Below are 8,496 nucleotides of genomic sequence, written 5' to 3' on the forward strand. Positions count from 1 at the left end.
TGTTATGATAGCCTTGCCGGCTTATGTGCGTTATTATCTGTTGAAAGTTGTAACTTCTCAGGGACAGGTAACTGTGATATATATGCTTATATATGCGGCAGTTTTGAGACGACGTCTTGCCTTAGCATGCTGGCTGTGGACTGGCTATAGTAACAGGTGTGTACGAGTGTCCAGCTCGGGCACTGGTCACGGCCTACGGGGTTGGGTCGTGACATATATATATATACACGTGGGAAATTGTGAGACCATACTACCCACACATACGCATCTACGAGCCTCTACTGGAATACTAGACATAGGGACGGGACAGGACCTCGTCGTGCCCAAAATACATATACACACAACAATAAGCAATGGCACATCCGGAATAATGGAGTGCTCTCGCGTCCGTCGGTAGCTCCTATGAATCCGGTTCGCTCCTCTCTACCCGTGGGCATGAACACTGTGTCCAAAGAAAACGGATGTCGATGACGAACATTGTACCGAGTATGTAAGGCATCAACAATAATAATACATGATAAGAGCGTAAGGGATAACATAAGATAAAGGAACTATTCATTTCTCATAATACTTTTTAAACATTCGTCATACGTACTTACCTCTTTATTCTCCTAAAGATACACTTGTCACATCCACATGCTTACATATGCAATAATTTACGATTTGCGCACGGCCACGTACTCCGGCCATATAGACTCGCATCACCCGTACTCGGCCCTTTCGGGACTCGATGATATTCGTACTCGGCCCTTTCGGGACTCGATGCTATCCGTACTCGGCCCTTCCGGGACTCGATGCTATCCTACATACATACATGTACTTAAAAATACATAAATGAAATCAACATCATCCTTAGCGTTACCATACTTCTATCATTAAAGCATACATTAGCACATTGAAGGCACTATGGCAATGTCGGGGTGACATAAAGTCGCGGACCCCCGGTTACATTATGGAGTAATCATAATCATCATATCTCACCTTGAAGGGACTAACGTTTTAAGGTGAGTGTACACAAGAAAAAGCATCAATGGTACCATACTTAGAATCATTGACTTCATGGGCATCATATCTCACTTTAGGATTCTTTAGACTTAACTCATCATCACCAATTATCATACTCGTGCCTTACCTCCTTTTCTTTATCTTATACATATGTAGATCCTTATAGTCATAGACTCATCATCATCACTATCGTGCTCATAATGTATCTCTTATCTTTATCTCATATGACTATTCATGAACATAGACTCTTGGTTCTTCGGAATGTAGGGAATTCATGAAAGAGGAGGGAAAATCGTGCCATAAGATTCATGCCTAAAAAGGAAGGGACTAACCTCATAAGGTGGGTCTAGCAACAATGAATAATAACACGGAATCATATAAAGGTCATTAGCTTTGTAGAAGCATCATATCATGAGCTTTAGGGTCTCTAGACTTGGGCTCATCACCATATTCATAACATACCTCTTAACTTTATCTCATGAGAGCTCTCTATAACGTAGAGTCATCATTTCCAATACATACATATATGTAGAGAAGTCATAGAAAGATAGGAAGATTCATACCATAGAGTCATGCCTTAGAAAGAAGGGACTAGCCTTACATACCTTTTTCGTTTAACTATTCTATCACTTGCTCGTTCTCCTTCAATGCCTTCGTTTCCACCTTCAAGAGAATTCGCATCAACATTAGTTAATCGATTATAAGAACGTGCCTACTAAAGCTAGAGAAAATCGGGCAGCATTTCCTTTGTTTGTACGACTTTCCTCATATTACATATCAACTCCCAAACATCCATAGTAACATTCACAATATTATAAGCAACAATCATCATTCGTTTACATTATCCCCATTTCACAATTTCACTTCAATTCCTCCATAACCATGGTCATAGTTCACTATAACGTTCTCGCACATATGATGCTTATCCCATGTTCTAAATGTGTTATATCCCGTATTTTGTACGTTGGAATATTTTAAGTTGGTTGCGACAAGTTATGGACAAGACTTTTAATTTCCGATTTTGTTGATTTTGTTTTAATGTACAAGTTGCATATTCATCTTTTCATCGGTATGGAGTGTTAAGGGTAAATTTGGAATAAGAAAAATTTGGGGTTAAAAGTGAATTATGGAAAGTTAAGCATTTCATGAAAATTAAGGGCTAGAAGTGAAATAAATATTTCATGAAAATGGCCATATGTAGCCATGTGTGTGGTGTGGGCCATGGTACACTTGTGGGATTTATATAAGTATAGGAAGATGACTAAGTCATTATTATTCATCATCTCCACCTCTTAGAACTTTGTAGAACCTTGGAGAAAAAAAATAAGGGACCATTCGACCAAGGCAAAAAAAATGGAAGATCATGAATAGTGAAAAAATATTTTCTTCTATTTTCCTACTAATTGGAAGGTCCTCTATAACATGGAGTTGTTGTTGAAGCAAGCAAAGTGTTTGTTCTTGAAGTTCTCATTCCTAGCCGTGTAGAAAAGTTGGGTAGAAAAGGTATGGTTTAATCTTCTCTTTATGTGTTATGAATGGTTGGTGCATGTCGTAGTATGTAGAAATGAATGAAAATCATGGAATCTTGCAAGTGGAAGTTGAATCGTGTGTGTGTGAGTTTGGGTGATGAATTAATTTTCTTTTGGCATGTTTAGTTGTTGTAATGTGTTGAAATGGATGAAAATCATGGAATTTGTGGAGCGGAGGTGTTGGCCGAAAATGGGTGTTTTGTATGTTAGGGAATGAACTAATTTTATGTGGTATTTTGGTTGTTGTTGTTATGGATTCTATGATGTAAAATGAAGGTTTAATGATCCAAGTTGAAGCTATAATCGTGTGGGCTGATTTGGAGGTTAATATGATTTTAATGTGGTCTTTTGTATTTATGAAAATAATGTTGCTAATGTGTAGATTGTTGGTGTAGTTCATGAGTTTGGAAGAAGGAAATGTATTGTTGTTGTCTTATTGAATTTGGAGAGGTTTCGGTGGCATAGTGCATGGGTTGGGTTGTTTCGATCATTGTGCGGATTGTTGGAAATATTCTTGAATCTTGTTTGAATGATCTCGGATTAATATTTGAATACGTGAGCGTCGATGTTGACTTGAATGTATGTAGTTGAATGGAATGTTGGTGAATTGTGTAGAAAAGAGTTACTAATGTTAGAATGCGTTTTGAATTCACTATCGATGTTGTTTATATGGTTGTTGGTATTGTTGTTGAAAATTTAGCCGAGTTGAATTCTGGGGATCTTGAGTTTATAGGGAAATCTTTGCCCAAATTCTCAGAATGAAGTGCGAGCTTGGAATTGGATTCCGAGGTGCTTATGGCCAATGTTTGGTGTCTAATGACGTTATTGTAGATTTTGAGAAGCCGAGACTTGAGTTTGGATTAGCTTAGGAAGCCGAGGTATGCAAAGCTTACCCTTCCTTTCTTTGTACCTAGTGTAAGTAAGCTATGATACGATCCTCGAGTAACTCTATTCTTATGATTCGAGCATGTTTATGATTCATATTTGCTTCTTGATGTTGGCATCCTTATATGGTCAAGCTATGGTTTATATGTCTTTTGTATGGTTGGATTTCAAAAGTTTCATAAAGAGATTTTGTTCGTAAAAAAATTCAACTACGAACGACCGTAACTCTCTATATATGGTCTCGGATTGCTATGGAAACGTTCAGAGAAGTTTCTATAACGAGTAATGACTTTAACTCTCCATAGGCGGGCTGGGATTGATACACGTCGTCGTGGGTCCCGCGACTTTCTATGTTTGGTTCTAACGACCATTTTTGAAAGAGCTTAATGTGGCTATGATTGACCCCCGAGTATGATTACTTACTTATCTGTCGAGTTTGAAACGAGGATCTTTATGCATATGATTTTGATACGTGACTATGATTTCTAAATTTCTATTTGGTATGTTCCCGAGAGACATTCAGAGGAAACTTGATTTGACTATTGTTTTGGCTTTTAAATGAGGGTTTGTTTTGATCATTCTATTGAGTCTTTGAAAATGTTTTAAACTGTATTTGGTTACTCACGATTCTGCTCGTGCATTCTGTTGTTACATTTTTCGCCAAGTCCCGAGCCGGTTATGTTATCGTGCGCACTATGCTGTATTCTGAAGTATGATGTGTATTTCGAAATATGATGTGATACGAAGTCTGATATGATATATGATAACAGGATGATATGATGATCTTATTTACCGAGTCCCTCACTGGAGGGCCGGGCAAAGTTATATGTTATACGATGGGATTCCGGGAGTACGATCGGCTAAGACGTAGCCATGGTATGTGGCAACCCAATGGTGGGGCAAACCCAATGGTGAGGCAAATTCCACATTGATGAAGAATCCCACATTGGTTTAGGCAAATCCCACATTGGTTTAGGCAAATCCCACACTGGTTTAGGCAAATCCCACATTGGTTTAGGCAAATTTCACATTGGTTTAGGCCAATCCAACATCGGTTAATGGCATCTCATATGACCGGTCATGATGTTATGATGTGCTACGGTATGTTTGTGATTATGGTATTATATATGATGCGCCGTACGTTCCTCGGCATTATCGTATTATTTATGGATCGGGCCGTACGTTCCTCGACATTCGGTTAATTGTCAGCTCATATGATATGTTTGATTTTTCGTATATATATGAGACAGAAAGGTTTTTCAAAAGAAAGCGAGGCATTTTGGCATTCTGATTATCCTATTTGTCTTCTGAACCCCTTATGTATGATTTGTATGTCCGACGTAAGTACTTTGGTATTCGGGTTATTATGCTCACTTTTCCTACACCTCGTTTCGATTATGACTTTCATTTTGTACTTCATGCTTTGCATACTCAAGATATTCCGACCGACCCCCTTTCTCGGGGCTGCGTTTTATGCCGCGTGTGCACTACGACGATGAGTAAGTGATGTTAAAGGCGGATATTCCGCCCGGATTGGCGAGCTCCATTTCCTCCGGAGTGCCGCCGAACTCGAGTGCTTTGTGTGGTATCCGAGATGTTGGCAGAGACTTGCGTACGTTGTCGTGTGTGTGATATGACGTCTTTGTAAGCGGCTATGTAAGCCGGTGTATGATTATGCATTATGTTACGTATTTGTTGTGACTACGCATTTTATTTGATTTGAAAAAGGCGAAAGGTATGTTGTTCTTTGAAAAATTTTCATTATGTGCTTATGTAGTGTTTGTGGGGACCGCATGATTATGAGTTTTATGAGAGTCCGCGGGTTCGCTCGGCCTAGGTAAGTTCGGGTGCCCATCATGCCCTATCGGAAATTGCGGTGACAAATTGGTATCGTGAGTCGTTCGTCCTAGGGGTTGTTCCGCAAAGTCGTGTCTAGTAGTACTTGTTTATGGTGTGTTGCGTGCCACACTTATAAACAGGATGCTACGGGCATTTAGGTTGGTTACTCTTCTTTCATATCCGAGATCATGCCATAGAGCCAAGTCATAGGGAATGGGATTCTCTTACCGATTTGTGGTTTCAGCAAGAACGGCATTGATAGAAGAAAGTGATTGATGATGTCGGAAGTACAAAGACGCAGTAAGTAATAGGTATGAAAGATATGTGTCGGGAAAGATATTGAAGTTGCGATTGAAATACGAAGTTGAAGACTAAAGGGGGAAAATAAGAAAGTGTAACAAAGCCGTTTGAGTCGGGCATACGAGGTATGTTTATCATTTGTGTACCGTTGATGATATTGGGAGCCCGCGTGGGCCGCGATATGATATGATATGTATATATGTATTTTGGCCCTGTGAGGCATTGTTGGTATTTCCTGCGTGCAGGTTTTGAGATAGGAAGAAATATAGAGGAAACTCTGCCGAAAATTTTCCAGAAATAAAAAGAGAATGATATATGGGTTTGTAATACGACTTGAAAGGTCGTGCCAATAGTAATAATGAGATTAAGACAAGAGTACAGAGGAAGGGAATTGTGATGTATATGAATGTGTTGATAAGACGGTTTGTAAGGTATTAAGGATAAGGAACGAGGAAAAGACAAGGAAGAAATATGATTGGTAGATGAGATTGTATGCTTTGGTAATAAAGGAAACCCCCGAGATCTTTATAAGACCCTATGCGACTAGTTGAACATTCGAGGACGAATGTTCTAAAGGGGGGAAGGATGTTACATCCCGTGTTTTCATGCGTTGGAAAACGTACGAGTTAAATGACATTAGTAATGGAAATGAAGTTGTTCCCCAAGCTTATAGGTGGTTAGAGTAATGGTACAAATTTGTCGAAAGGATTAGAAGTTGAACAAATCGAAGAAAATAAGCTTCATCGAGATTCAAAATTTATGTGAATGAAATACGGTCCAAGCTCTAATATTTTGTATAATGGACCAGGAAATTGGACCGTCCAACATGGGCAAATTTACCTAAGCCCGGAGAATTTTATCATATTCAAGTATCAAAATCAAGAACTCAAGCAAGGTATACAAGGAATGAAGTCCCGAAATGATTTAAGACGAAAAAGTGTGACGATGATGATTGAAAATAATATTTTATGCGTGGCAAATGAGGCTATGGACTAGTGTCATATCACATGGTTATGGTAATGGGTATATGGAGTGTTAAAGGTGATTGTTATTTAAGTAAATTGAGATCAAGAAATCAATTATGTGTGTAACCGGTCAAATGGGGAGATGTCAATCACGTTTTAGAACTTTTAATTACAAATTTGGTAGCATTGTGTATGATTTAACATTATACAAGTATTGATTAATGAATCCAAGAATGAGGAATATTAGTAAAGTGGTCAAGGGTCAAAGTATACGGGATTATGGGCTTAAAGGAAAGGGACAAGGTTAATGTTTTAACCATTAAAAAGGGCCAAACCTGTACACTTGGAAGTAATCTAGCCGTGCACTCTTCAAGTGGTGCCTATTGCTACGTCGCCAAAGGCATATATATATACATGAGATAAATATGGGCTGTACATGAGGTAAACGTACTCGCCTCAATGAACACCAAGATATATCCAAGCCTCATTTTGTCCTTCTTAGAATGAGAACGACCTTCTGTTTTGGTCGTTTTCTCTGAAATAACGCAACAGCTACTCTTATTATTTCCAAGCTCATGGTGACATGAAAAACAGGAGGACTGTCCGTGGAAACAACCTCAAAGGATGGCAACAACCACAAGAAATCTTCAAGAGTTGGTTTCAAAGTTTAATCCTAGTGTTGGAACCTCAAGATGTAATTTCTTCTACCCTACTCTCAAATATGATCGGATAAATATTTGAGATATTTGATTTGAGTTTTATATCATCTACCATCAAGTATTGGGTATTAATGAATTGGGTTCTTAAAAGAGAAATGATTTGAACTCGTTAAGCATGGGTTAGAGTAAATTGTTTGACCCATAGGTGATGAATCGATTGTTATATATCTAAAAATGGCATCTTATGTTGGAAAGCATAATGGTTATTAAGGTTGAAAGACCATTGCCGAAGGTGCTGAGCTTACGCCCAACTAGGTGTTCCTGTGGACATGTAGTAGTGATCTAATTCTTTAAATTTTGTTCGATTGTGACGTAAAAGATTTATATGGTGTAGATTAATGTTCGTTGGATTATCTGGTACTCGTGGAACTCTCGTTAGCCCAGGAAGCAATTGAGGTATGTAAAGCTTACCTTTCCTTCTTTTGGCATGTCTTAGATATGAGTAAGGTATGATATGATATGAGCCTTGGGGGTAACTCTATTCTGAAATTCCGAACATGTTTATGATTCACACTCGTTTCTTGATGTTGGCATCCTTAATATGGTCAAGCTATGGTCCGTATGTCCTTGATATAATGTAATTTGAAGTGTTGTGTATACAGTTGTTCCGAAAGGATCTTGTGTCTTTTGTATGACTAAATTTATGGCATAAAAGGTTTTGTTTCCAAAGAGTTTTGCTCCTAAACGATTTTGAAACTACGAACGTCCGATCTCCTCAGCGTAAAAGGCTCGATCGCTTTCGATGTTTTCGCAAATGATTTTAACCCATAATGGTTTTAACTTTCAAGGGGTCCGGGGTTGGGTTGACGCTCGTTTTGGGGCCCCTGACTTTTCTATGTTTGGTTTTAACGACCTATTGTTGAAAAAAACTTAATATGACTATCTTTGGGCCGGGATTTTACTTTTTTATCGTCGAGTTTGAAAGAGGATTTTCATGCATATGATTTTGATACGTAAACGTTTCACCTCGGAAATTTCCCCTTAGTTTTAGGTGAGTAGGCTGCGGGACTTCGTATTGGGGAGATAACGGGGGGAAAAAATTTATAGTCCTAATTAAGATTCCAAAAAGGGATCCCGATTGACGCGAAAATGGTTAAGGGGGAAACGAGTTATAAGTTAGTTATTTGGCGCAAACTAGGAGTATTGGGTTAATGATGCCTTAAAAGTGTTTAGGGGGAGTTTGACGCCCCCAATTGATAATGAAATGATAAACAAGTGTTAAGAAGGTTCCTTTAAAGGGTTGGAGATCGAACG

This window comes from Lycium ferocissimum, chromosome 12 (genome assembly GCF_029784015.1).
Source record: "Lycium ferocissimum isolate CSIRO_LF1 chromosome 12, AGI_CSIRO_Lferr_CH_V1, whole genome shotgun sequence".
Classification (NCBI taxonomy): domain Eukaryota; kingdom Viridiplantae; phylum Streptophyta; class Magnoliopsida; order Solanales; family Solanaceae; genus Lycium; species Lycium ferocissimum.